Source organism: Aedes aegypti, chromosome 3, assembly GCF_002204515.2.
Source record: "Aedes aegypti strain LVP_AGWG chromosome 3, AaegL5.0 Primary Assembly, whole genome shotgun sequence".
NCBI classification, from domain to species: Eukaryota; Metazoa; Arthropoda; class Insecta; order Diptera; family Culicidae; genus Aedes; species Aedes aegypti.
Window position 1 is genome coordinate 243970421 of NC_035109.1, and position 27056 is coordinate 243997476.

Genomic DNA, 27056 nt, shown 5'->3' on the forward strand with positions numbered 1-27056 from the left:
ATAAAAAATAATTTTTATATTAGACTAAATAAAACACCCGAGCAAAAATATTTTTTTGAAAAAAATTTTTTTGTGCGATCATTACTTCAGCAAAGTTTTAATTCTTTTTATTTTCAACAGCTTTGCTGAACATACTTGATATTTTTGACTTCGTTTTCACGGTTAAATTGTAAATTTAACCAATTTTACCATAAATATCAGTTTTTTGACCATTTCTATGCTCAATGTGCAACTTACGAACATGACATGTTCTACAACATTTTATATATTATAAAAATACACAAATTTGCCGAATATACCGAAGCTGTGAAATCATCACATTCCAAGATATAATGAAATTATTTTAATATTTATATAATTTTCGACCATTTTTCTAAGCAAGTTTCTCCTGAATCGGCACTTTTCGGCAGCCATATTTAGTATACTTTGATGCCTTATTATACCAGTTAAAGCCCCATGGCAACAGAATGATCGGGTCTCACAGGGCTTATTGATTTCAACCATTTTTTTGACGAGCTTGGAATTTCGATCTTCAATAGTTTTTTGACCTTTTGTATACTCACAGTACAATACTCTGTATTAGTTATATCATAAAATAACATATTAGAAAACACCTTTATCACACTAAAACTGCTCAATTTCAGCATCAAATCGTAGTTGTCGACAATAATTTGGCTTCGTTCACAATGCGTGAAAAATTTAAGAACAAATAATAATATGGTCGGTGTTCCAACAGACTGAACCAAGTGTTTTTTAAATGATTTTAGGTAAACGCCAGGCATTCAAAATATCAAAACATTTGCATTATTTGTTGTGATGATGGAACTTATCTTTTTGATGATACGTCTGTATCAAAATACCATCAGAAAAAATCAAAAATCGTGTTATCAACATATCTCTATGACACCAAAATATCATCTGGTCCAGTCTGTCTGAACACCGATCATATGTATTTTATGATAAAAAGCAAAAATATTGAGAGTAAAACATAATTTCGCATGTTAAACACAATTCCTCTCATTTTTCAACCATTACCATTTTCAACCATTTCGTTGTGCCGGCCGAAGTGAACTTGTGTCCGAAATTGCTGAGAAACCTACCTAGTAAATTCTCAAAAATAGTATTTAATTTAATAAAACATTGTTTTTTGATAGCTTGTCAGCTAATATAGATGTCTTCGACATAGTTGTTAAGATTTGTGATATAAGAAATCCCAAGTTTATTGATTGCACTATGAGCGTACAAAAGGTCAAAAACTACCTGATGTCAAAATGAAATTCCATGCTTCTCAAAAACTGGTTGAAATCAATAAGCCCTGTGAGACCCGATCATTCTGTTGCCATGGGACTTTAACTGATATAATAAGGCATCAAAGTATACTAAATATGGCTGCCGAAAAGTGCCGATTCAGAAGAAACTTGCTTAGAAAAATGGTCGAAAATTATATAAATCTTAACATAATTTCATTATATCTTGGAATGTGAAGATTTCACAGCTTTGGTATATTCAGAAAATTTGTGTATTTTTGTAATATATAAAATGTTGTAGAACATGTCATATTCGTAAATTCCACATTGAGCCTAGAAATGGTCAAAAAACTGATATTTATGGTAAAATAGGTTAAATTTAAAAATTTAACCGTGAAAACGAAGTCAAAAATATCAAGTATGTTCAGCAAAGCTGTTGAAAATAAAAAGAACCAAAACTTTGCTGAAGTAAGGACCGCCCAAAAAATATTTTTTCAAAAAAAAATTTTTTGCTTTGGTGCCCTATTTAGTCTTATATAAATATTATTTTTTATTATTACTCGGGATGCTAATTCAAAATAATGTCCCGAAGACACCTTAGAGGCTGAAACGCCTCTAAGAGGTTTTGACCGTCAATTTTCAGTTTCGTCCCACTGTGCGTCGTTCTAAAAATCCTAGCGCTTGCAGGTCCTCTTCGAGCACTGTCCACGTCTCATGCCCGTAGAGGACTACCGGTCTTATCAGCCTCTTGTACATGGTACACTTAGTACGGAAGTGAAGTTGACCAGACCGCAAGATCTTGTGGAGTCCGTAGTAAGTACGACTTCCGGCAATGATACGTCTTCGAATTTCTCTGCTGCAGTTGTTATCCGACGTTACCAATGATCCAAGGTAGACAAATTCGTCCACCACCTCGAACTCATCCCCGTCGATCATCACGCGTCTGCCAATGCGAGCTCTATCGCGCTCGGTTCCTCCAGCCAGCTGATATTTCGTCTTCGACGTATTTACCTTCAATCCAACCGTTCACGTTTTAGCCTGGTATACTGTTCAGAAACCACCTGGAACGTTCTTCCGACAATGTCCACGTCGTCAGCAAAGCAGATGAACTGACTGGATTTATTGAAGATCGTGCCCCGCATGTTGAAGCCTGCCCGTTTCATAACACCTTCTAGCGCAATATTGAACAGGAGGCAGGAAATACCATCGCCTTGTCGAAGTCCTTTGCGTGTTTCAAACGGGTCCGATAATGCACCCGATATCTTCACACAGCACTGTACACTATCCATCGTTGCTTTGATGAGTCTAGTCAGTTTCCCTGGAAAACCATTCTCGTCCATAATCTTCCATAGCTCTTCGCGGTCGATGGTATCATAGGCCGCTTTGGAATCGATGAATAGGTGGTGCGCGACACTTTTGGAGGATCTGCCGCAACATAAAGATTTGATCTGTCGTCGATCGCCCGTCCACAAAACCGGCTTGATAACTTCCCACAAATCTGCTTACCAGTGGCGATAGACGGCGGAAGATGATCTGGGAAAGCACTTTATAGGCTGCGTTAAGAATGGTGATCGCTCGATAGTTCTCACATTCTAACTTGTAACCCTTTTTGTATATTGGGTATATTATTCCCTCCTTCCACTCCTCCGGTAGCTGTTCTGTATCTCAGATCCTGGCTATCAATCGGTGCAGACAAGTGGCCAACCTGTCCAGGCCCATTTTAAAAAGTTCCGCTCCAATACCATCATTTCCAGCTGCTTTGTTATTCTTGAGCTGTTTGATAGCATCCTTAACTTCACCTATTGTGGGAGTTGGCAATTCGCATGAGGAATTGTCCAATAGAACCCTGTGAGAAGCTATGGAGGAACCTCTGTAGAATAAATTTCAGTGAATTTGATATATCACTAAAGGACTTCACATAGATAATTTTGAAAAAATATACCGTATGGCTACTTGGAGAGAACAAAACTTTGAACAAAATGCTGGAGGAATACATTACTTCAAAAACTGAGGTAATTTTAAAGCAGTTTATCAATATAAAACATCAAAAGTTCTTATCGAAATTTTTGGTGTAATTTCAGAAATAAGTTGTCAGCATTTTTTTTTCTATACCTGATATGCCACTTTCGTAGGCAAAGTAATGGATTTTTGTTAAATTGTAAATCACGGGACTTATTGGCATGAAAATTGGGATTTTTAAATACAATAAATTAAAGAATATTCAGTCGGCGTTAAGTCAGACTGGTCAAAGAATATTGATTTTCAGGAAAACGTACTCTAAGCATTAATCATTTGGCATTGGTAGACATCTGTATCAAAATAGCTTCGGAACATCAATGGTCAATTGCATGTGCAGTGGTCACTTGTCGAACTGACATTTCGTGGAAAGGATATTTGCTCGAATCTTAATATGTAATGTCGAAACAAAGTTTTTAGTTTATTTGAATTATCGTCGGAAGTAACATTTTGTAATTACTGCACAGAGCGATTGACTAATCATTTGAATAAGTGTTCTAAAGCCGATAATAGCAGCGATCACAATGACCTTGGAACTCTGTTTGAAAGAAAACCAATCTTTGAAATATGTAACAGTATAATATCAGTACATTTGTATCAATGCTTCAACATTGTATATTCTATATGTATGCGTTAGTACAATACCAGAGAAAGAGAAAGAGTTTTAGAACTTTTGTGTCATCCGCAAACAACGATTTTTGACATCCCTGAGGTAACTCAGGTAAGTCTTATGTGAAAATATTGTATAATATGGGACCCAAAATGCTGTTCTGAGCAACATCAGTTCTTACAGAAAGTCTTTCAGACTTGGAGTTCTGATAATTAACCAGAAATGTACGGTTTGACAGATAACTTTGGATTATTGTAACAATGTATGTTGGGAAAAGTGTTTTAATTCATGCCAAACACTGTCGAATGCTTTTTCTATGTCTAGAAGAGCAAGACCAGCAGAATAGTCTTCAGATTTGTTGGAAGTACAATATAAATTCGTAACAATACAACCAAGTCAAGGTTTCATATTTGTATTCATCCCGATCAACATCCTGCCAAATAACCAGTCGCACTCAGTGTGTTGCTCCAAACTGGTAGAAAACGCCATGCAAGCCATCCCCTTCCTTCAATTGGATTGATTCCACTATCATGAGATACGACCGGAAAGTGCCATTTAATTTAATTATGCAGCAATAACTGCAGGCACGTGACATCACCCGTACCCAGTATCGTTTGATATCTTTCAACGACTTTTGAAGGTTGGAGGAAGCTCCGAAAAATGGACGGAAAGTGACTAAAAGTTCAACATCAATGATAGTGTTCGAACATGGAGTCAGCCATTTTCGAGACCTCTAACAAAGGACTTTTCAGAGTGATTCAAGTGATGCTAGCAGACAATTTATTATGTGACTGATTCAATGCAATCTAGCTCTTCCAAACTAGCAATTATAACACTCAATCGATGACAAATAGCTCTGGATAAGCAGTTCGGTTCGCTCAAAGAGATAAATGTATACTTAATGATACCGTTCGAATTAATTGGATAGTCGTGAGAACGAGTGTAGCTCGGAGTTGGGAAAGTTCGATAAGGTCATTTATCATACTTCTCCAGAGTGGGATTCCGGAATGGTCGGTCAACTTCATTGAACTATTCCAAATGAATTTATTTCCATGTTTACATCTAACAGTTCGTGTGGATGTCTTGTGTTACATTCTACGAGCGACCAACTGTTTGACCTTTGCGTACCCAGTGTTAGCTTTTGATGATTTACAAATGTTTATTCTACAGGACGATGTCCATGTGTCCAGCCTCGCGTATTGTATTGTGAGTAAATGCTAAGCTGCTCTCTGGAAGTTTCTTGATGAGGATGTAAAAAATTCGCCAGGGACTTTCATATATTTGATTTTTTAATTTTAATCTCTTAATTGAGAATGCTTTTGAAATCCAGATTCATTTAATTTTCAATTGGACTAGTAAGACCTAAATTAAAATTGTGCGTCCTTTCAAATTGCATAGCAAGTTTTGGAGCTTTTTCGCAATTAGTTAGTAACAATTTGTTTTCCTCTTTCAATGCTTGTATTGGCTTCTGAGGTTTTTGCAAAATTTTAGATAATTTCCCAATGGGCATAGAGCCAGGGTCATATTGAGAAATTTTAATTTCAAAATTTTTGTTTAATAATTGAAAAAATCGTTTTTTAATTTCTTTCTGCAGATTCTGCCATATTATTTTCATAACAGGATCGCGAGTGCGTTGAAACTGCCTTCTCTTCATGTTTTTTAGATGGATCAATAGCTTAAGATCATCATCTATAATCACGAATTCGAATTTTGCTTCACATTTTGGTATTGCAATGCCACTTGCTTCAACAAAGGGAATTTGTTAAAGCTTCGAGCGCATTGTCAATAGTTTTGTTTGCAAAGAAATGTTAACATCAAGATTACTATCGATATAAGTATCATATGTATTCCAGTAAGCAAGTAAATAATTGAATGTGGAGCTGATAGGATTGAGAATCGCTTCATCGAATTCGCTGAGGAGTTCCGGCTACGAAAAACGTTGCCGTTCATGCCTGGTACGAGCCTCAACGATTCGTTTTCGCGAATGACAATCCCAAAGGTTAGCCTTATGATTGCCTCCGCAATTTGCGCACAAAACTTTTGATATGAACTGATATGAAACCAAAAATTGGTTTGTAATGCCGTAATTAAACCCGAAGTGTATTTCAACCATTTTTACCCTAACGGAATGCGGAATAACTCCGAATCTGTTCGGTGAAACAGTCCCATCATGCGGACCATGTAAATTGGGACAAATCTGGATTGAATGTCATTCATTTTGAAGAAGTGAATTAAAAGATGAGTTTTCAACAGCTGATTGAAAATCCTCAAAAAACAGACGTTGGGTACGCAAAGGTTAACAAAGACATGGCACACCCCGGCAGCTGAAGAAACAAACAACATAGAAATGTGACCAAAGCAACTCCATCAAAGTCCATTAAGATTCATAAACACACAAAGCCATTCAGCCCAACAACGACGACGGCTAGATCTTCTGCGAAGGATAAACAATTAAGTCAGGGAATTATGCTTTTTTGCCACTTTCTTCCCAAGTCGACGCCGTCAGCCAAGCACGATCCAGCTTAAATTAATAAGAATAAACTGTGATAGTCTACGGTACAACAAAAAACAAAACAGCAATAATAACAATTAAAAGTTGAATCCCCAACTCGTCGTCCGTTGGTCGGCGACGTCTTGGGAGTTGGTTGCACTTTGCTTCCAGGCATTAAGAAGGATTCGTTTTGCATACAAAGAGTGCGATTTTTATTGCCTCCGTCCGTTTTCATTGCGAGTCAGAGTCCGAGTCTGAGGAGACCAATTTCAACTTGGATACAGCGTACTGGATTGGTCGGAAATGAGCAACGCCTCGACAACAACGAGTAAGGACTGCATTGAAAAGAAATTTGCAATATTCATGATGCGCAGTGCGCATTCCGAATTTGGAAGATTTAGGCAGGAGATCTTTAACTTCAATAGGAAGATCAAAGTTTCCTTTCAAATTGCAAAGAAAGGAGACTGACGCATTTTGCCGAAAACACATTTTTTTACTTATGACGACAAAACTGAACGTTTGTTCAAAGTTGTCTTGAAAGGTCTCTCAAGTGACTATAAGTCACCTGAAGAGATCAAAAATGGAATAAATGATTTACTTGGATTGTCCCCAGTCCAAGTAATCATTATGAAAAAGAGAAACCAATCTGGCATTGTTCGGAAAGGGCTTTCTCAAGAATATTATTTATTTCACTTTAACAAAAAAAAAGAACTAATTAATATTAAAGCTTTAGAAAAAGCGAAACTTATATTCGATGCCCTTGTGACATGGGAACATTTCCAGAAACCTGGAGGAAATTACCAGAACCCCACTCAGTGCTGTCGGTGCCAAAAGTAGGGTCATGGTACTAAACATTGCCGCATGGATGCTAAATGCATGATGTGCTGATGATGTTCTTCTCGCTTCCTGTGAAGGAAGATACCTAAAAATTTGCATTCGCGAATTGTAAGAGCAACCATAAGTCAAACTTTTAGGATTGCCTTTTGCGTAAACTAATCGTCGAACCTCGTACCAGGCAGAAGAACGGCAACGTCTTTCGTAGCCGAATTTACCCTGGCAAAATGTCCAACAATTCTCATTTTTCGGTTAACGACCGTTTGCTTAATAATCATACCCATCAGGTAAATTATAATCATTCTTCTTATTCTTCTTGCTGGCATTATGTCCCAACTGGGACAAAGCCTGCTTCTCAGATTAGTGATTTTATGAGCACTTCCACAGTTATTAACTGAGAGCTTTCTTTGCTGATTGACCATTTTTGCATGTGTATATCGTGTGGCAGGTACGAAGATACTCTATGCCCTGGGAATCGAGAAAATTTCCTTTACGAAAAGATCCTCGACCAGCGGGATTCGAACCCACGACCCTCAGCATGGTCATGCTGAATAGCTGCGCGTTTACCGCTACGGCTATCTGGGCCCCTAATCATACTCATTCGCAAACTAATTTCCTTGTATCGGGTAAGCGTTCGAATCTTTCAAAAATTTCTATGTCAATGTTGTCTCAGGTAATTTCAGTTCCTCCCCTTCAAATTTCCTTCCTTCGAATAACCTTTCGAGTTGTTCCAACTCAAATGAAAATGCTCATGCTTATGTTGCTACATATTACTTCTATTCCGTCTCTTATTGAACGGATAATCCCAACAGAAAAACAAAAGAAAATGTAACTACTTCTATTAACATGTCTCCCTCTGGTTTCGTTTTTTTTAACTGAACAATTGAATCAAATGATCGTTGCTTAATAAAATTGGTATTGGATTAGGTTTCTCTATTGTATTCAAATATTTTTTATCTAATGAAGGAATTAAAAAAACCACATTAATGATGCTTATTCTCCAAGCATAACGCATCTTTTGCACCGAAGTTTTAGGATCTTCAATATTATATATTGTATGATAAATAAATTAAGAATCCTATGCTCTATCTTTTTAAAATATGCACAAAATTTTATTTGCAAATTATTAATTATCATTGATTAATAGTAAACATGATTAATACGAAAATCATTATTTTATTTTTTATATTGACTGAAAATACCGTGCGAAACACGCTTTGAAAAAACTTGCTCTTTTATTTGATTCTGGTGTGTATTTTTGGATCACTTATAATATTTTTTGTGGCAATAGAAGAACTGCCAACATATTCAATTTTACTGAAAGTTTTCAAAAAGCAATACATAATAATACATAATACAATTAGGGGAATTCGGGGTAAAACCGACACCCTAAGCTTATTGATAAAATTTGCGTACTTTCGCTTGTCAAACGAACCTAAAATTGTTGTAGAATCACATATTGGTTATAAATCTATCAATCCTGGATGGTATATTAAAATTATATAGTGATTTAAATCAAATTGAAATTTCATCATTTTTAGGTGAGACAATTGAGAGTGCGGGTAAGATCGACACCCTGTTGGGGTAAAACCGACACATCCACTTTGAGTAGAATTTATACTTTGTGAACATCACCATCACATTGCATATTTGAAAGAATGCTTTAAACATGTTTTTCGACAATTATGACCCCTTCCTATAAAGGATTATTCACATATTACGTAAATTATTGAGGAGAGGTCAAAGATCCACTAAATATACAGCCATTCCATGAAAAACCGATCTAATGGGTCTCCGAATTCCGTGAAAATTTGCTATTTTGTTCCTTATCCGAAATAAGGATACACGTATTTTTAGATTTTTTGAGGTGACCATTTCCGAAATAGGATGACCAGAAAAATCGCGATTTTGCAAAATTTTTATTTTAAAAAAATTATAACTTTTGAACCGTTCGACCGATTTTTAATCTTTTAGGACGAAATGAAGGCTAAAGATTTTGACTTTTCAGGAAAAATATCAAATTTCACAAAAATTGTGTTCTTCACATGAAAAAACTCAATAGTTTCCGTTTTTTCGTGTTTTGAAGGCCTCGGGATCAAAGGGGCTATCGCTGTTCTCATTTTTTCTTGAAAGTTCAGAAAATTTTAACGTATACTGTCAAATTTTCAGCGATGTATGTTTTTTAGTTTTTGAGATAGATTTTTTTGAAAATAAAAAATCAACCATTTTTTATCGGCACACACTGTAGGTCTCAGCGCATTAGATTTGTAATGTTTAAAAAAAAAATAATTTTTGAACAGCTTAACCGATTTTCAATCTTTTTGTATGGAATGGAAGCTTAAAATTTCAACTATTCAGACAAAATTGAAAAATATGTTTAAGCGTGAAAAAATATGAAAATTTCTAGTTTGTTTAGAAATTTTCATATATTTTAATGTGAAAAAAAAATTTTTTTCAAAGTTTTCTACTTTTTTTTTATTTTGTCTGAAAAGTTGAGACCTTAAGCTTTTATTCCATAAAAAAGATTGGAAATCGGTTGAGCTGTTCAAAAGTTATGATTTTTTTTAAACATTACTAATCTAATGCGCTGAGATCTACTGTGTGAGCCGATAAAAAAATGACTGATTTTTTATTTTCAAAAAATATATCTCAAAAACTAAAAAACATACATCGCTGAAAATTTGACAGTTTACGTAAAATTTTCTGAACTTTTAAGAAAAAATCAGAGCAGCAATAGCCCCTTTGGTCCCGAGGCCTTCAAAACACGAAAAAACGGAAACTATTAAGTTTTTTCATGTAAAAAACACAATTTTTGTGAAATTTTATATATTTGTCGAAAAGTCAAAATCTTTGGCCTTCATTTCGTCCTAAAAGATTGAAAATCGGTCAAACGGTTCAAAAGTTATATTTTTTTTTAAATAAAAATTTTGCAAAGTCGCGATTTTTCTGGTCACCCTATTTCGGAAATGGTCACCCTAATCAAAAAATCCAAAAATACGTGTATCCTTATTTCGGATAAGGAACAAAATAGAAAATTTTCACGGAATTCGGAGACCCACTAGATCGGTTTTTCATGGAATGGCTGTATATGTGAAAATTTCAAATGTCCCATGCTAAGACTATAAAGTTGGGGTGAATATACATAATTTGTGTTCATGGAATGCTTACGAAGATGAAGTTGTAGCGAATAATTGGTTGTGAAAATTAATACTGTTTTATTTTAACAAAACTGAAAAGTGTAATTATTTTTAGATAATAAAAACTGTCGAACCTCATGGTTTGTAAATAAACAATAAGATTAATTTATGTAAAAATATTTCTAATTCTATTAATTGTTCAATTTTAAATGAGAAAAATTTCTTCAAGCTTTGATGAAGCTTGTTGAAACGTGATAACATAGAAATATTTTTTTAATACTTAATGATAGCTTGTGACATGTTAACAAGTTTACCATCCGTGAACTTCACTGGAATTCGAAAATAAAGACTCACATACTTTTAAAAAAAATATGACTCGAAAAAAAAGACTCACATTTATTTTTCAATAGCGTTTTCAGCTGTTGAAAAACCAAAAATTCAATTCTCCTTCATGTTGTATTAACGTAATAACAGTAAATGATGATGTAGACCCAGAACAAGTAATGACATTTTACAAATTTCACATGTGAAATAGTTGAAGAATAACAATGAAATATTGCAACTGCTGTTGCTTCTATGTTATCCAATTTAATTTTGTTGTTTATTTTGGCAGTTTATTGATAGCGTCAGTTGTAATGTCATTCGAAACACAACATTTATTTCACAAGAAAATATGGAGCGTGGTGTAAATTGCATGAAAATCTACTCAAAACATTAAAACCAAAGGGTGTCGATCTTACCCACAGTGTCGGTTTTACCCTGACTACCCCTAGTCGAGTGTAGAAAAAAAAATCAGAAATATAAATAAATTTCAACAACAGCTACTTAACTGATTTGTATGTTTTTTTTTTTCAGGGTAGCGTCTCATTACTTGGCAATGTATGGTCCACATTTTTTTTTCGGTATATTGACCAAACACAACATATATTTTATATGGAGAATGTAGGTCTCCCAAGGAACATCGGAATATCTTCAAAGCTTTATCACCAATGATTAATAGCGACACAGATTCTAAAACTAGAAGTTTTTTAATAACTTGTGAAAAATTGTGGTTATGGGGATTAGATTTTTGTTTTGCGGTGAATAATGAAGCTGATGTTGCCAATTACTTTTCGATACAGCCCTTACGGTACATGATCCCATGAATTGCAGAATATTGTTTGCGCCATTTGGATAAACTTCACACTTTGCTATGGCTGAGGTCCGTTTCGGTTACCCCGATGGATGCCACCCTAGAGGGTTTGGAGGGAGATGTGCAGTCAGTGGAGCAGAAAAATTAATTAAAATTGCACTTGAATAATTATCAGTCTTTAGGCGTTCGGTGGTCCGTCACTACGTGGACAGAGACCATCGGAATTGGAGCTGATATTGGTTTCATATATATATGCCATCCTCCAGTGGCAGTTTGCTGTGTTTAGATCAAGGAAATGGTAACAATTTTATGATTATTTTAATTTAGTTCAGAAAACTGGTTATAGACTTATTTTCAACCTTCTTTCACAAAACAGGTTTGTACAAAATGTGAAAGCTGATAATTGTGCAAAAATTTCTATTATTTCAGATGTATTTCTGTTCAGTATTATTTTACTCGTAGAATATCGGATCACAATTATCTTACCTAGCCTTGACTGTTACAGCGGCTGTCTTTACCTGCAACCATGTACTTAGTAGAATAAATGGTAATTATATGGGTGTCTTCGAATTTAGAAGTTGCTTAGCAAACCTTCGTTTACCATTATTGAAAGTCTTCCTTACTACAGCATTGTATCTTACGTCTAAGCTTCCCATTTGAGAAATTGTCGAAATGGCACCGAGAACCTCCGGAGAAATCGAAACAAAACATCCTCTCGCCGGAAGGCGAATAAGTGTGCGGTTGTGATGCGAGTGAAATGAAAAATAAGTCCAGTTGCCAGCTCAAGGCTCATAACAATTTGAATAAATATGCGGCGGGTGATGGTCGGTTGCCCCTTCGGGATCATCCACAGCTGGATAAAGTCAAAGGAAACTCCTCCAACAATGCTTCGGTGGTCGTAAGCAAAGACAGAAGGATTACAGACAAATAGACGAAATACTCGAATTCCTTTCATCAAACAGTGAAATAGGGCTCAATTCTAACATTTGATAATTGGCCAACGAGCCACTCGTGGCGATCGTATCGCTTTTGTTTGAGTTTGACGTTTGCACACTACCGCCACCTAGTTTTCTATTGTCCAAACACAGTATTTTTAAAACTGAGGGATAATGTTCGTGTTACTATGTTTTAAATTGATAGTTGTTCTAGCTTCTTGGCATTACCTCGTCACTGTGACAGGGCTTCTCAGCTTAGCGTTCAATGAGCACTTCCACTGTTATTAACTGAGAGCTTTCTTTGTCAAAGCTGCCCTTTTCGTATTCGTATATCGTGTTGCAGATGCGATAATACTCTATGCTCAGAGATGTCATGGAAATTTCCTTTACGAAAAGATCCTGGACCTACCGGGATCGAACCCAGACACCTTCAGCATGGCTTTGTTTTGTAGCCGCGGATTCCAAACACTCGACTAAGAAAGGCCCCAATTGTTCTAGCTATTACGTCTGTTTATCTGTGCTATAATACCACTCTATGAAAATTTAGATTCACAATGCACTTCGCTGCCATCGCCGAGCAAGATGCACTTGGTCACAATGCGGCAGAAAGCGTCCATTTCCGTTCCTGCTTGGAATTGCTGCCAATGCAATGAATGACGATGGCAGCAGGGAGCTAAAAGTTCATCGCTGCCCATTAGCATGTGATTTGCATGCAACGATGAACAAATTTTCAAAATATCGCCCCAACCCTGACCCTCGAGTGAGGCCATTGCAAAGCTCCAACTGCAGTCTCAAGAAATGCATTTGCATTCATAAAGGGCTAAGCGATATCATACCTTCTTGGTGTTAGACCGGTTTATAAAGTTGTGTACCGGATAATAGTAGTGGTGAATACCATACAAAATGCTCACTTATGAAGAAAGAACTTTCAAAAAATAATTTTAATACGGAACATTTTAACACAAAAATGTGATGTTTGAAATAATAGTAATAAAGAATTTAAAAAGTCCTGAAATTAGTTTCACGCGTATCAAAAAGTTACAATTCCGCCACAAAAGTTTAATGGACCAGTCTAACAAAAACGAGTAGCATCAAATAGTCACCTTTCGGGCGCTATATGGGGCTTGGCACCAGTCGATCCTTCCGAAGAATTCGATTGCCATTCGTGAGGGGCGCCAGCTTGCAGCCAACCAAATGCAAGACTGCCTAAGCCGGCGATAATTAAAGGATGTCGCGCGAATTGCGACGATGACAACAAACTTTGCGATCCATCGGAATGCATGAATGACAGCGTGGATGGGAGGGGCAAGTCAGCGACGAGGAATGGTGGTTTTATTGCTCCAAAATTCGAAGAAGTTTCGCTGTCTGACAACCGACGCATCGCGATACGAATTGGAATGTAAGTGGTGGAGGCAGATTGGAGTTTTGAGTAGGCGTTTGGTAGCTATATGTGTATATAATTTGAAAGTCAGTTTTTATAATGTATGAGGCAAAGGAAAAGTTTGACCCTACCAATCAATTGCCGATCCAAATCAACGTATGTAACTTTAACACGGTTTTGAGAAAATTTATTAAAAACTATAAAATGCCTATATATCGAGTTAGAGTGTCAATTTCCCGGCCATTCTGCTTATCCCGGGAATCGGGACAAAAATTGAAGTTTTTTTTTTCGGAAAATCCCGGGATCCCGGAATTTCTCAAATTTTTAATAAAACTACACAGATAAAAAACATTTAAATTTCAATGTAGTGTAAACAGAAGAATATAGTAAAAGTAAACCAAATTCATCTATTGTTACAGCATCACGTTTCATTTTCAACTAATGATGCTTGAATGTTACATGATCGTGTAAATTTAAAGTGCATTCGATTGAAAAATAAGCAATTTATCGTTGACATTTCAGTTTATTTTGATGCTCCAAATATGTACATGAAAATAAACTGAAATTTACAACATATATTTAGCTGTGTAGTATTTTTGATGAAATAGAAGTGAAAGTTCAAAAATTCAAGTTTTCAAGATTATATATAATGATGGAACTGAACAAAAATCAAAGCTTAATTAGTTAATTACGACAGCTGGGGGTTTTTCAAACTTTCTTTGATATAAATGAAAGTATGGAAAACATTTACGCCATAATACTAAATAATTTGCTTCAGACATTGATGTTTCTCATCAAAACTTCGAGGAACAGAAGGAACAAGGCATTGAATGTATTATAGAGGATCAAACTTAAACTTAACTTCTACAAATTATCCACTGAAGTTTGGCTCCCTCAGCCTAGGCTAATAAAAACGGCAAAACATATCCTTTACAATTAGACAAATAAAAATATTGTTTACCAATTTGGTCTTTTCATGAAAAATACCGTTTTGACTCATATTCCGAACACTTAAGGCAAACAGTGACTTCAAATGCATATGATAGCCATAAATTAGCTGATATTTGTGAAAAAAATTTTTTTTCACGAAGTCTAACTGCTAGCTATTGGGTTTGGTGATAAAATTGTTATTTTAAACATGTTTAGTATTGTTTTACCTAAAAGTATGGAACAACATTATGATCAAATGCCGAACACTGTGTTCATTCTGTCCCATATTCCGAACACATTTATTCAAATTCCGAACAGCACGAGTAAATCGTATTTGTATAATTTCGCAAACAAGTTCATCTGAGCTAGTCTTACTGGCCTTAAACTCGAGAATCATCACTACTCCTGAGGTATAAAATAGAATAGAAGACGTTAAAATTGAACTGCAATTGACTACCATGTCCTGGAGATTTGATGACATATTTCAGTGAAAAATTTCAACCAAATCGCCATACAAAACCGAGTGTTAGGAATATGAGTCTGTTCAGAATTTGAGACAAAACGGTACATATTTAAGATGCTTTTCTATTATGTATGTAAATACAAAAAGGGTGGTGTTTATAAGTCATAAAATGGCTTAATATCTGGTTGATGGATTAAGAAAATTCTTCCACTATTGTGATCGTGAAGTATTACAATGCATTTACGTGTTTCTGAGTACAAAAAGTAGTATTAGGGAAAGTAGAACAAGCAAAACAAAACCATTTGCATGGAAGTTTGTCAAAAAAAATATCAAGCAGCCTACCTTGTGGCAATACAAAGGTTTGCCGGAACAGCTAGTATTGAATAAAACATAAATCGGAGTAGAAATGTCTTTGTTTTGCAATATGTTTTAGTCGTTTTCATCAAATTTAACGTTTATTTTGGGAATCCCGGGACGTCAGAACTTGTACCCCTGGGAACGGGAAATCTCAAAATTTCTTAAATCCCGGATTTTTTCCCGGGATGTCCCGGGATGAGCACTCTACTCTAAAGCATATCATTATATCGTTAGATTATTCAATTATAAACTTTTTTTTATTTTGAAGATTTTCGACATTGTTTTATGATCCTACCAAATTTGTTTGATTTATTTTTCAATTACTCAAATTTTTCTTTTATAAAAATTTGATTATATGAGTATTAAATACGAGACATCTCAGCAATAATTTTCTTCATCATTAAATACACAAAATTAAATTTAAGACAAGTTCGAAAAAATGTTGTCGATTAAAAGAAAAATTCAAACACTATCTCAGTGAACGATAAAAATAAGTTGGATTCTTACAAACTCCTGAGAATGAATCTTAAACCTGAGAAAAAATATAAAAAAAAAACATTAGACGATTAGACAGAGCTAGTAGAAGATAAATAGTTTTTTTTTTCAATTTTAAACAAGATTCCCATAGATATTTACCGGAAAATTTGAGTATGATTCGCACAAAATGTTGGACAATATTGTCACAGATTCCGTAGTTGGATTACATAGAATCACAGATCTATCCGAATTAATATGAATGGTTCCCACATAATCTTTACGGAATATATTACAGTCTTCGCAGGACAAACTTCTTCTAAAAATTAGTTTTGGTGGGGTTCTGACTGAATCCCAACGAAAAATTTCACAGAATCATGCGCCGGATCCTTGCAAAATCCGAGACTTCATGCTAAGAAAATTCTGTGCAATATTTTGAAATGATACTACATAAGATTCTTTTCAAGCGATCTTTATATTCTTTAGATTTTAACGAAATCCTTCGAAAATGTCTCACAGAATTCTGAGAATGGTTTTCAAAATACATGGACAACATATCGACAGGGTTCAGGGCATAAATTTCAAAAGAATCCGGCTCGATTCTGGCAAAATCCTGCGCACTATTCTCACATAATCTTTGGAACGGTTATCAGGCAAGCAAATATCTATTTCCAATCGCGCCAAAAGAGATTTCTATCACTTTCGTTCCAATGATACCAAGTTTGCATTTTATTGCAGTATGGGAGGATACTAATATTTCAAAAAATCACTAGGAATTCAAAAGTGCTTATTTGCAGCTGATATTTTGTACAACTCATATCGCATATTAGGTGAATAGTCAGAAAATAATTTTGATAGAATTTTCGTTGCTACTGCATTATGAGACTCATGTATAATCTCAATGTGACTGTTATGCGGTTACAATTGCCAATGTGACAAAACAACTAGGTATTTTTTTCAATTTTTTTAGAACAATCTCACAGATTTCTGTACGTTGATCGAAAGTATTTGTTATTTGATGACTCTCCCCGGTATTAACTCGAAATTGCCAAAAATGTCGAATGTGACAAATATGCAGTTATGGGCAGTTTAGTAGTTTCTGAAATATTTCTTAAGAAACTGCTCCTAGTATTTTTCTATGGGATTCTCCTATGAAATTTTTTATGATTTTTTTCAAGAATTCCTCCGAAAATAAAGCAATTCGGTGCAAAAGTTCACACCTAACAAATCTTGCAAGATGACTATTGCTTGAACAGTTTGATTCATAGCTTCGAAATAGTTTGATAAAATATGTTTAAATCTGCCATCGGATGACTTCAAAAGGTGTCATTCAAACCCATGTAATGTTCCCTCCCAGCGTTTATGTTTCATGTGCTGAAAAGGCCCACTGCAATCTTCTGCTCTAATTACTCTACTTGTAGAATATCCTCCACAGTCGCAGATATTCTTTCATTGATTGCTTTAAAACAAATATTCCTTTTACCAGAAATTTGCTTTAGGAACTCGTCCTGCGATTATTCATGAAATCTATTCACTGATTCCTCCTAATATTCGTTCAGATAATTCTCTGAGAATACTCCAAGAATAGTTTTACAGTTACTACACCAGAAATTCTTTCCAATTAAGTTAATTATGGGTTACTGAACAATTACACCTCAAAATATTTGAGAATTGAAACCCTCCATGAATTACTCATGAGATTTTCAATATACTTCTGTAGAAGACAGTGCATGGTTTTTTGAAAGATTCAATTAACAATACCACTAAGCACATTTACAATTAATCTTCAAAAATCCCCCTAGGATTATTATAGAACTTCTGTTCGAATTTCTTCCCAGTAATTCCCCTCATAAAGTTCTCTTGAGGATGCCAGAAATGGTCCAGGATATTAAAAAACATTATTCCAAGAAATACTGCAGTTTGTGTATCTCAATCAGAAATTTATTAAGAATACCTCCAGGACATACTCCAAAGATTTCTAAAGAAATTCCTACAGGGGCGCCTTCAAGAATTACACTGTAATTTTGTTCAAAAATTCCAAAGGAAATTGCTCAAATGCCTTCGCCAGTACGTTCAGAAAGAATTGCTCAAAGATTTTTTTTTATGAATGGGAGAAATTCCTGGACGAACTTCTAAATTAACCCTCTAGTAATCTCCGAAAAAGGCTGGGGAACTGTTCAGAAAACGTTTGCAAGTATTGGAGTATTGAAGGATCTCTGGAATAATGATAGGAAAAACTGTTCAGGAATACTATTATCATTATTATTTGCTTTATTAGGAAGATTTTCAACACATGGATTGTTCATTAGGGTGTCCAGTGGTCCAGTTCCGCTCCTATATCATGACCAAGAGGAGGAAAACCACTGGAACTGGTTGTTTGCGTTATTAGTAAGTTGAGCGCCGTGAATCAATAACGACTGTCATGAAGAACAGATCGAAAATACACGCAAGGTGCCCCTGTAAACGATAGAATTAATAATACTACAATCAATAATGTACATATTTGTGCGTTAAATGATGGGGGTGGAAATTTATGATGTTCTCGGCCAAGAGTTCTTACTCTCGCTCACGAGCGCGTTCTTACAGATAAGTACGAGAGTTTTATAAAACTGTTGCCATAAGGTCACTTATTATTATTGGAAATGATAGAAGAAGTGTTTAAAAACAAAAACGATTCAAGATCATTTGTACTGAGTGAAAATCACTATAAAAACTAAAAGGATATCCAAATCTACTATAAAACTATCAAAAAAATGAATAAACCTGTAAGAATCTAAATTGTTACATGGGATGGGAAATTGTATTTGAAACATTTTTTTAAATTTTGAATCGCCCTAGTGGCTCATCTCCATCCAGGAATACTTTCTTATTGAAGAAGTCACTGGAAGAAATGCTGTACCGTTTCTTGGTGGAATCCTTGATGAATCCCTGGAGAACTTGCTGGAGTAACTACATGAGAACTTCTTTAACCTTCAACTCTGTCTGTGCGATGGGATGAGCTTGATTCCAAATTCGTATCGTAACAACTTCACAAAACTTCAATCGATTTTCGATTTTTATGCTGTTTTGAAAAAAAAAAACATTTAATTCAGTTATACTTAATAATATAAAAAAGAAAGGGAAGGGTTATTCTGAAAAAAAAAGAGAAAAAACGTGAAATTTATAACATTAGACACTTACATCTCAGAAACTGTTTTACATAACACTACACTTGCATTGGTAAAGATTTGCAACATGGGGTAGGGCTACTATGTTGCACAATGGTTAGTAGGGAATTCCGCCGTATGATGAAGCTATCACAGAAAACATTATTTTCTAATCCCCTGAATTTTAGAAAACTAGTTTTAAAAATATTTGAAAAAAAAAAATATGTGCGAAACAAACAACTCGGTAATATGTAGGGGAAGGGGTGGTAAAATGAACACCTTAAGGAAATCATCTTGTTTCTGATAAAAAAAAAACGAGAAATTTGTACAGTTCTATCGCACAACATCAAAAATAGGGATGTAATCTATAGCAGCGACGTGGATTCAGACTAAAATAGCTACATTTTCACATCTTTCCATCGCTATCAAAAAGCGATGCAAATGTTCATTTTACCTGCACTATGTGGGTAAAATGAACAGCGGTTGGTGGTTAAACGAACACCATGCAAAAAACGTGAGCATAACAAATATTTCTGAAAATTTTCATTGCCCCACCGAAAATACATCGATTAATGATTGTAACCCGTTCAAAAAGAATTCTAAAGGTATCAGATTTGACAACATATCATAACGAGATTCACCTCATTGAAAAACATCAAGTCTGCCGAGCTAAAAGTTACGTCAGTTCTAATTTTCAAACGTGGTTTTCTAAAATCTTAGTTTTCGTTGATATTTTCGCTTCAATAAATCTACGTATCAACTACTCGAACACTCGGATTTATGCTCTAAATCGTCCGTACGTGATAAAAATCCATTGAAATTTGTTTTTTCTCGGTAGAAGGCACGGTGTTCATTTTACCACCCCTGATCTATTTTCCACCACTTCCCCTATGAAAACAATCACAAATCGATCCAATTACAAAAAAGTGACAGCCCGTATTGACCCCAAAAAACAGAAAAAGGGCTAAAAGAACTGCTGGAGTAATCCTTGTATGGGTCTCCAGAGAAATCCCAAAAGAAATCTGGTAAGGAATCCATAACCCTTTGAGTGAATATTTGACGAATAGGTGGAAGAAGTCCTAGAACAATAACTGCAGAACTTCTCATGAGAATCTCAGGGCGAATTCATTAAATATTCAAGAGATAATACCGAGAAAATTTTAGAAATTTCAAAAAGAAATCCCTGTGAAAGTTAATGGAGAAATTTCTATAAGAAAGATCTATGTCAGAAAGTGCTGCTACGAATAGTTGCAAATATCTGGAATAGCACATGCAGGAATCAATGAAGGAATCCCAGTTTATTTTTTCTTCTTCGATTGAGGAACTTTTCTGGACAAAATCCTTGGAAAATCTTGGAGTAAATCTTTGCTGTTTATCCTGAAGTAATTCCAGTAGATAAATCTGTAGTCTACAGATTTTTTTATGAAAAACTGGTATGAATCATTGAAGAAATTCTTGGAAGAATTGAATTCCTAAGTAACCTATGATAGAATTATTTTAGAAATCTCTGGAACCCACAATCTTTTGCATAAAATCCTCCTTGATTTGTCGCAGGAATTTCGTAAGTAATCATTCTATTGTATATTTTTTTCTCAAGAATGTTTGTCTTTTTTATCATTTCACACAACGATTTCTTTAAGAACATCTAGAGAATTTTTTCGAAGAATTCCTTCATATAATTTATAGCAGAAATCACTCAGCCTTAGATTTGCTCATTAGGATTTCCTTCTTAGTATTTAGGCGTGATTTCTGTTAAAAGTATATTCCAGATAGCTCCGAAGAAATCTCTATAACAGTTCTAGGAAGCCAGAGCGAAGGATTCGGTCAAATGAGCCTCAACAAGACTGGTCCAAACCAAATTTATCTGTAGGTAGCCGAAAAATATGATCATTTTGGTCTTACATTTTCTCATTGTGCAAGAAAAAAGGAAGCGATTTTCGGTCTCTGAAGAATGTAACGTTGAAAGCAACGTTAAAATCATGCTATTTAGTGGCATACAACATTTATGTAGATAAAGATTTAGATTAGTAAAACCAATCATAGACATAACAATATATACACGACATTTTAAAAACAAAAAAGTCGATCCTGCCAGGAGTCGAACCTGGAATCTTCTGATCCGTAGTCAGACGCGTTATCCATTGCGCCACAGGACCTCGTTGCCTAATTATCGAAAAGTCATCATCAAATCATAACTTGTATTACAATACCCAACTAACATTCACTCATTTAACAAACACCATTATGGCAGTTTTATCCAGCATCATGTTTTATAACATTTTAATAATTTCCATGGCCAACCTTTGTTCAAGCATTGTTTACACAAATTTGGAGAAACTTTAAAGCATGTCGTTGAATACCAACTTTATTTTTCAGCTTTAAAAACGTTTTACAAGCATTTAGTTCAGCTTTTATACGGCTGGTCCAAAAATAATTAAAAACTAATAAAAACAAAAAAATATTATTCTAGGCACTTTATAAATGTATTGTGCACAATTATTATGATAGTGTAACAATCTTATTTAAAAATCGCCTGGATACTGGATTCGAACTCGAGACCTTCCAATCGTCAGCGGTATGCCTTGCCATCTGCGCCATCCTAGAATTGATGATTATACCGTCCAGTGCAAAATATAAACTTCTCATAGCTGAATATTGACCATGTTTGAGCTTCTATTCGACAACGTCTAATCAGCACATGGTACGCTGATCTACAACTGAACAAGTATATTATTCAGCTGCTGTTTAGTGCTGATCCAAGCTGAGTTCAGTCGGCTATTTTTAGCGCACAGTGAGAAAATTTATGTCGATGTTGGTCAAAATAATGTTTATTTACACAAAGTAAAATCAGTCTGAAATGATTAATCTAATTTCATAATAAGTTTTAGTTTGTTCAAAACTGATTCATTAACTTAAATAATTTTATGAATTATAGTTTGATTACCTTTTTAATTTGTATTTTCCAGAAACCTATTACATATGCATTGAAGAAAAAGTTCTCTGTATGAATATATTTGAATCATTTGAAGGGTTAGTCCTCCCACCTAAATAGAAAAATATTCGAATATCTTGATGCGCGGGATTTTTATTTTCAGAAATGGCCAAGTAAATCATTTTTTTCTAGATCACAGTATTTATTCAGATGTGAAGAAAAGTCATTTCAAATGTAGCTCGCTATAGAAATTTATTTAATCAATTCTGTCAAAGAAATTTCCACTATTCTTGTACGGAAAAAAACATCCCGAGTAGGCGAAAAAAGCCTAGCAATAGAAAATATAATATGGATAGCTAAAAGTCATATTAACTTGATGGATATATGATATAAAATATCTGGAAATGATATCTAAAATAAACTACTAGAACAAAATTGGCATGTCATATTTAGATTCTGCAAGATTTTACCAAAAGCTGCGAGCTATTCATTAGATCTGCGTACATCGAATTTTTCATAGGTTTAGAATTTCCAGGAACAAAATTTTGATATTGTCTTCAGATATTTTATCTCTTATGTCAATCAAGTCAATATCACGCTTTGTTTGTCAGTACTTTGCTCCTACTCGGAATACTTAGCTTAAATGTTTATTTTTGTTTTTCACAATAATTCTGCATTTCTGGAGACTGACCATGTCTATTTTCTGAACAGCTACTTCAAAAGTTTTAAGGAAGCATAATTTATGAGCTTTTAAATGCATTCGGAACTCAACACGAATTTCGGATATTTTGTCCATTTTATGAAATTTAGCTATAGTGTGATCGCTTTTACAAGGCTTATTTATTGCTGAACAATGTGTTTGTTAATCGTCATTTTGGCCTCTATTGGATCAACTGTTCTTATAATATACTGAAGCTGAATTAGGATTTTATAAGATACTTATTCAGCTCTTATTGATGCTTGTGTTAAACATGTATAAATAGCTGAAGTGCGACGTAAGTAAAACGTTAGTTCGTCTTCTGAATATCCTTTTATACATATACATTTGTTTAGTGGAATATTGGCTTTTTAATTGGGGGAAACATGTCTTGTTCAGCTCATTAGTAAAACAATCTGGACTTGTCGAATGAGAATCTTTGGAAATGTTTAATAAGTGGCGATTCAACTTTTGTTCATTCTAATGCATAACGTTGAACATTGACCTAAGTTTGTGTTAAAAAAGCATCTTCACAGCACTTTATAGAGCAAAATTTTTATTCAGTTGTCATTACCATTATTGAACAATAATTAAACATGCATGCTTGTTTGTGGCTCTGAATTGTTAGTTGGGTAATTACGATTTAGTTAATCGGGCCAAATTTACAACAGCATCAGCATTTAACCCAAATACCATGCAATTCACGTTCGAAGCGCCAAGACTGTCTAATCTAAGCGCCTATTGATTAATGTAAAGATAAGAAGTGAGCAATGGTGAACACGTGCTCTATGGCTTAGACGCTGCCAAAGCTATTATACTACAAACAAACATTCGCGCCTTTATTCAGCAGCTGTTAGTCTTTTCTATGACCACGAAATTGTCTACAAAGATAACTGACCCGAACGCTGAAAACAAATACAGGGGAAGCCGCTCGATTTCGTCCTGCTATTCGACATCGACGTTGTGGCGGTATAGTGGATAAAGCGCAATGTTAATACTATTTAGTCGGGAATCCACGGGGCTGGTGGCGAGTCACTTTATAGTGACTCTATAGCGAGTCTATATTTTATAAGCCAGTCACTAAAATTATGTTTAAAAAAGGTTAAAAATATTGAAAATTGATTTACAAGTTATTCGAGAAAGAGTTCATTGTTAGACACGTTTTTGAGAACCATAAGTCACTATTTTCTCAAATCTGGTTAAAATAACTATTGTTGGCACCACTTGTCGCTACCAGCCCTGGGTATCAACTAACCACTATTCGGTTTGAGCTAGCTGTGAGAGGGGCCAATGGACTCGCTTACAGCCCGTTATATTAGCATTGGCTCACAGAGACCAAATTATTCATATCGTTTTCCTAATTATTTATGACTGTTGCTGACGACGACGAAGTCGTTTCTCACCGGGAATTCAGAGAACTTGGGTTTGTTTGGGATAGAGTGGTTTTCGCAACTTGGCTTATATACACAGCAAAAAATAAATATCAATCGACGTAATTTTTGGTTAGGCATCAGTAATCGTGTAAATGTATTAAATCACATTCAAAAACAACATAATTTGAAATTATTTTGTTGTCAGGATTTGTTTATTCGTAACTTGTTATATTTTTTGCCACAGTATTAATATAAAATTTGTTAAAATTTTGCAATGAATATTTTGAAACATCATTGTAACAATTTTATTATATTTTAGTTTAGATTATAATAGATTTTGTTATAATCTTGTTTTATTTAGATGAAAATTTCTTATTTTTACTACTAACGGTGCATGTTTAATATTTGATTAAAAAACATGTTTTTACTGTGTACTATTCTAGAGGTGCGTTTCCGTGGAGAAATTTTGAGAGATTAAGATTTCTAGAACTTACTTACTTATTTGGCTTTACATCAATTATCTTGATAAAGCCTCGCCAACAATATTTCGCCAATTCCCTCGGTTCATGGCCGCTTCTCTCCATCCTCGACTGTGACCCACGCTCTCCAGGTCCTGGTGTACCTGGTCCATCCACCTAGCTCGCTGCGCCCCACGCCTTCTTGTTCCGACCGGATTCGTGGCGAACACCATCTTTACAGGGTTGTTGTCCGGCATTCTTGCAACATGCCCTGCCCAGCGTATCCTTCCAGCTTTAGCTACCTTCACGATACTGGGTTCGCCGTAGAGTTGAGCGAGCTCGTGGTTCATCCTTCGCCGCCACACGCCGTTCTCCTGCACGCCGCCGAAGATCGTCCTTAGCACTCGGCGTTCGAAAACCCCAAGAGCTTGCAAGTCCTCCTCGAGCATAGTCCACGCCTCATGCCCATAGAGGACTACCGGTCTTATGAGCGTTTTGTACATCGTGCATTTGGTGCGGGGGTGAATCTTTCTTGACCGCAGTTTCTTCTGGAGCCCATAGTAGGCACGACTTCCGCTGATGATGCGCCTTCGTATTTCCCGACTAACATTGTTGTCAGCCGTCAACAAGGATCCAAGGTAGACGAACTCGTCCACCACCTCGAAGGTATCCCCGTCTATCGTAACACTGCTTCCTAGGCGGGTCCTGTCGCGCTCAGTTCCGCCAACCAGCATGTACTTTGTTTTCGACGCATTCACCATTAGCCCGACTCTTGTTGCTTCGCGTTTCAGGCGGGTGAACAAATCTGCCACCGTTTCAAATTTTCTCCCAATAATATCCATGTCGTCCGCGAAGCAAACAAATTGTCCGGATCTCGTGAAAATCGTGCCTCGACTGTTATGTCCGGCTCTCCGCATGACACCTTCAAGCGCAATATTGAACAACAGGCACGAAAGTCCGTCGCCCTGTCGTAGTCCCCGCCGAGACTCGAACGAACTGGAGTGTTCGCCCGAGATCTTCACGCAGTTTTGCACACCGTCCATCGTTGCTCTGATCAATCTTGTGAGCTTCCCGGGAAAGCTGTTCTCGTCCATGATTTTCCATAGCTCAATGCGGTCGATACTATCGTATGCCGCCTTGAAATCGATGAACAAATGGTGCGTAGGGACCTGGTACTCACGGCATTTCTGGAGGATTTGCCGCACGGAAAAGATCTGGTCCGTTGTCGAGCGGCCGTCGATGAAACCTGCTTGATAACTTCCCACGAACTCGTTTGCTATAGGTGATAGACGACGGAAGAGAATCTGGGATAGCACTTTATAGGCGGCGTTTAGGATGGTGATTGCACGATAATTTTCACACTCCAGTTTGTCGCCCTTTTTGTAGATAGGGCATATAACGCCTTGCTTCCACTCCTCCGGTAGCTGTTCCGTTTCCCAGATTCTGACTATCAGCCGATGCAGACAAGCGGCCAACCTGTCCGGGCCCATCTTGATGAGTTCGGCTCCGATACCATCCTTGCCAGCGGCCTTGTTGTTCTTGAGCTGTTGAATGGCATCCTTAACTTCCCCCATCGTGGGAGATGGTTGATTTCCGCTGTCCGCTGTGCTGACGTAGCCATCGCCTTCGCTGTCCTGACCTTCTGTGCCTGTGTTCTCTGCGCCATTCAGGTGTTCATCGTAGTGCTGCTTCCACCTTTCGATCACCTCGCGTCCGTCCGTCAAGATGCTCCCATCCTTATCCCGGCACATCTCAGCTCGCGGCACGAAGCCTTTGCGGGATGTGTTGAGCTTCTGATAGAACTTCCGCGTTTCTTGAGAACGGTACAGCAACTCCATCTCTTGGCATTCCACCTCTTCCAGGCGGCGCTTTTTGTCCCGGAATAGGCGGGTTTGCTGTTTCCGCTTCAGTCTGTATCGTTCCACGTTTTGCCGCGTACCATGCTGCAGCATTGCAGCCCGCGCTGCATTCTTCTCCTCTAAAACCTCCTGGCACTCCTCGTCGAACCAATCGTTTCTTGAGCTCCGTTCCACATATCCGACAACGCTTTTGGCAGCGTCGTTAATGGCTGCTTTGACTGTCCTCCAGCAGTCCTCAAGAGGGGCCCTATCGAGCTCGCCCTCATCCGGCAACGCTGCCTCAAGATGCTGCGCGTACGCATTGGCGACATCCGGTTGTTTTAGCCGCTCGAGATTGTACCGGGGCGGGCGTCGGTACCGTACATTGTTGATGACGGATAGTTTTGGGCGCAGTTTCACCATCACCAGGTAGTGGTCGGAGTCAATGTTGGCGCCACGATAGGTTCTGACGTCGGTTATGTCGGAGAAGTGCCGTCCATCGATCAAAACGTGGTCGATTTGCGATTCTGTCAGCTGAGGTGATCTCCAGATGTACCGATACGGGAGGCTGTGCTGGAAATAGGTGCTACGAATGGCCATGTTCT

The 27056-nt window shown here is 36.4% G+C and overlaps 1 protein-coding gene and 1 non-coding gene across 2 annotated transcripts in view; one reads left to right on the forward strand and one right to left on the reverse strand.

The window, feature by feature from the left end:
• Positions 1–27056, forward strand: part of LOC5566602 (matrix metalloproteinase-2) — a 269084-nt gene that overhangs the window by 61603 nt on the left and 180425 nt on the right. The gene's annotated exons all lie outside the window — the stretch shown is intronic.
• On the reverse strand, positions 21237–21309 carry Trnar-acg. The gene has a single exon. It is a non-coding gene; the product is annotated as a tRNA-Arg (tRNA).